We start from the raw sequence: 2,829 nt of genomic DNA, 5'->3' as shown, positions 1-2,829 counted from the left end.
GAAATAATAAGGATTTCAGGCATACCTAGTCGTCAGAAAGATCACCCTCTTCGGGTGGCCAATCAACCTCGACACCAGTGGCTCGGAAAATAGTACCCAAAGCTGGTGTCAAATCGGCAGTAAAACGACGGTGAATGTTGTGCATGGCCTCCATACGGCTAATTACTCGCCTGTACTGCTCATCACCAACACCATTCCTATCAACTACCTGCTGCACATGAGAAGAACCCTATGTAGGCACTGAAGGATTCATTCGGATACCCTCTACAGCATCAAAAATATATCCCAAGCCCTTATCATGTGGTGTACCTAAGAATGCATAACTCAAGTGATCTAGTAGTGGGTGAAGCTCAAGTATGGAAACATCTTCAATAGACGGCTCGAAATGCTCCTGAGAAATTTTCAGCTTTGCTAACCCAAGAGAATCGAATGGCATATCCAACTTCCTCTTCCACAGAGGTGCATTCAAAAACTGCAGTTGCTCTGCTCCTTCTTGGTCATCAATAACTGATCTCCCCATTAAGGATCTCTCTAAGGTCTCTGACTTTGGCAATTGCTCAAGTTCTGAATTCATGACAAAGTCTACCCACTCTACTTTAAAGCACTCATCTTTAGTTGTGGGTAACTTTATTGCCTTGAACACATTAAAAGTGACCTTTTGATCATGAACCTTCATCGTAAGCTCTCCTTTTTGCACATCGATCATAGTCCGGCCTGTAACCAAGAATGGTCTTCCCAAAATGATGGGAATCTTCTTATCTTCCTCGAAATCAAGAATTACTAAGTTAACAGGGAAGATGAGTTTAACCACCTTGACCAAGATATCCTCCACTATACCTCGTGGATAAGCGATGGAACGATCAGCTAGTTACAATGACATGTATGTTAGTTTCGGATCAGGCAGACCAAGCTTTTTGAAGATAGACAAGGGCATCAGATTGATGCTAGCTCCCAAGTCACATAAACACTTGTCGAAAGATAATTTTCCGATGGTGCAAGGAATAGTAAAGCTTCCAGGATCTTTAAGCTTCGGAGGCAATTTTTGTTGCAGCACAGCACTGCATTCCTCTGTAAGAGCAACGGTCTCTAAGTCATCGAGCTTCACTTTTCGAGAGAGAATACCTTTCATAAACCTCGCATAGCTAGGCATCTGTTCAAGAGCTTCATCGAAAGGTATGTTGATATGAAGTTTCTTGAACACCTCCAAAACTTAGCAAATTGCTTATCCAACTTCTGCTTTTGCAGCCTTTTAGGAAATGAGGTGGAGGATAGACCTGTTTCTCCCCTATATTACCCTCAGGAGGAGTGTGTTCCACAGTGTTCTTCCTTGATTCCACCTCGACATCCTTCTGCACCACTTTTTCAGCCACAACTGCATTTTCTGAAACTTGAGGTTTTTCAGGCTCTTCGTCTTGCCGAATTTTGGGGCTTGTGACCTTTCCAGACCTCAAGGTGATGGCATTCACCTGTTCTTCAACTTCCCTCTTTCCTGGACTGGCTTCTGTATCACTAGGAAGCATTCCTGGTGGTCGATTCAATAATGCGTTAGCAATTTGCCCTATTTGGTCCTTTAGAGTCTTGATAGAAATCGCCTGGCTTTGGCATATAAGAGCCTGATTTTTGGACATAAGCCTCAACTCCTCCAATTCAGATTTTTCATTCAAATATTGAACTGCATCTTGAGTTTGTTGTTGAAGTTGGAGTTGTTGTCTTGGTGCAAATTGTTGTTGAAAACCAATAAGATTGAATTGATTGGATCCAAATTGCTGATAAGGTTGTTGTACCGCATTCTGATTGTTACTCCAGCTGAAGTTAGGATGATTCCAGTTGTCAAGATGATAAGTGTCTGGAACTGGTTGTTGCGATCTCTGAAAGTTGCTCACAAACTGAGCAGATTCACTTGATATAGCGCATTGCTCCGTCGCATGTGAACCTGCACATAGCTCACAAACACTAGTTATCTGATTAACACCGTAGTTAGCCAAAGAATCGATCTTCATAGACAACTTCTTTAGTTGAGCAGTGATAGTCGTAGCTGTATCCACTTGAAGAACTCCTACTACCTTTCCCTGTGGCAATCTCTGAGTTGGATACTGATATTCATTAGCAACCATCAGTTCAATTAGATCATAAGCTTCATCGTAGCTCTTAGCCTATACGACTCCACCTGATGCTGCATCGATCATGGGTCTGGACTGTGCTCCCAAACCATTATAAAATCAATTGATGATCATCCAATCAGGCATTCCATGATGAGGACACTTCCTAAGCATCTCCTTGTAGCATTCCCAAGCTTTATATAAAGATTCTCCTGATTGCTACACAAATTGAGTAAGAGCATTCCTGATTACAGCTGTCTTTGCCATAGGGAAGAATTTAGTGAGAAAATTTTGAGCAAGATCTTCCCAAGTAGTAATCAAACCAGCTGGTAGAGAGTGTAACCAGCTCTTAGCCTTGTCCCTCAGAGAGAATGGGAATAGTCTCAGCTTCACAGCATCTTCAGAAACAACGTTGAACTTGAAGGTGTCGCATATCTCAATGAAATCCCTAATGTGCGTATTGGGATCTTCCGTTGGAGAACCCCCAAACTGGATTGAATTCTGCACCCATTGAATTATGTCAGGCTTGATCTCAAAGGTATTAGTTGTGATAGCTGGCCTGACAATGCTAGATTGAATGTCATTGATCTTGGGTTGAGAAAAATCCATCAAGGCTTTCATCTGTGCTGCTAAATCTCCCATTGTAGCGAGTACCTGAAACACAACAAGTAAGCCGTGAAAGTAAAAGAGTCTGAGTCAGTGAACTTTAATGACCATTGATGACAAGCAC

At 42.2% G+C, this 2,829-nt stretch overlaps 1 non-coding gene across 1 annotated transcript; it reads left to right on the top strand.

Moving 5' to 3' along the window:
* The first annotated feature begins 2,244 nt into the window (after positions 1-2,244).
* LOC141715377 (small nucleolar RNA R71) lies at positions 2,245-2,351 on the top strand. Its single transcript, XR_012572142.1, has one exon. It is a non-coding gene; the product is annotated as a small nucleolar RNA R71 (small nucleolar RNA).
* Positions 2,352-2,829: the final 478 nt, after the last annotated feature.

This window comes from Apium graveolens, chromosome 3, assembly GCF_009905375.1.
Source record: "Apium graveolens cultivar Ventura chromosome 3, ASM990537v1, whole genome shotgun sequence".
Lineage (NCBI taxonomy): Eukaryota > Viridiplantae > Streptophyta > Magnoliopsida > Apiales > Apiaceae > Apium > Apium graveolens.
Note: the sequence above shows the minus strand (reverse complement) of the source record. Positions and strands in the feature narration are given on the sequence as shown.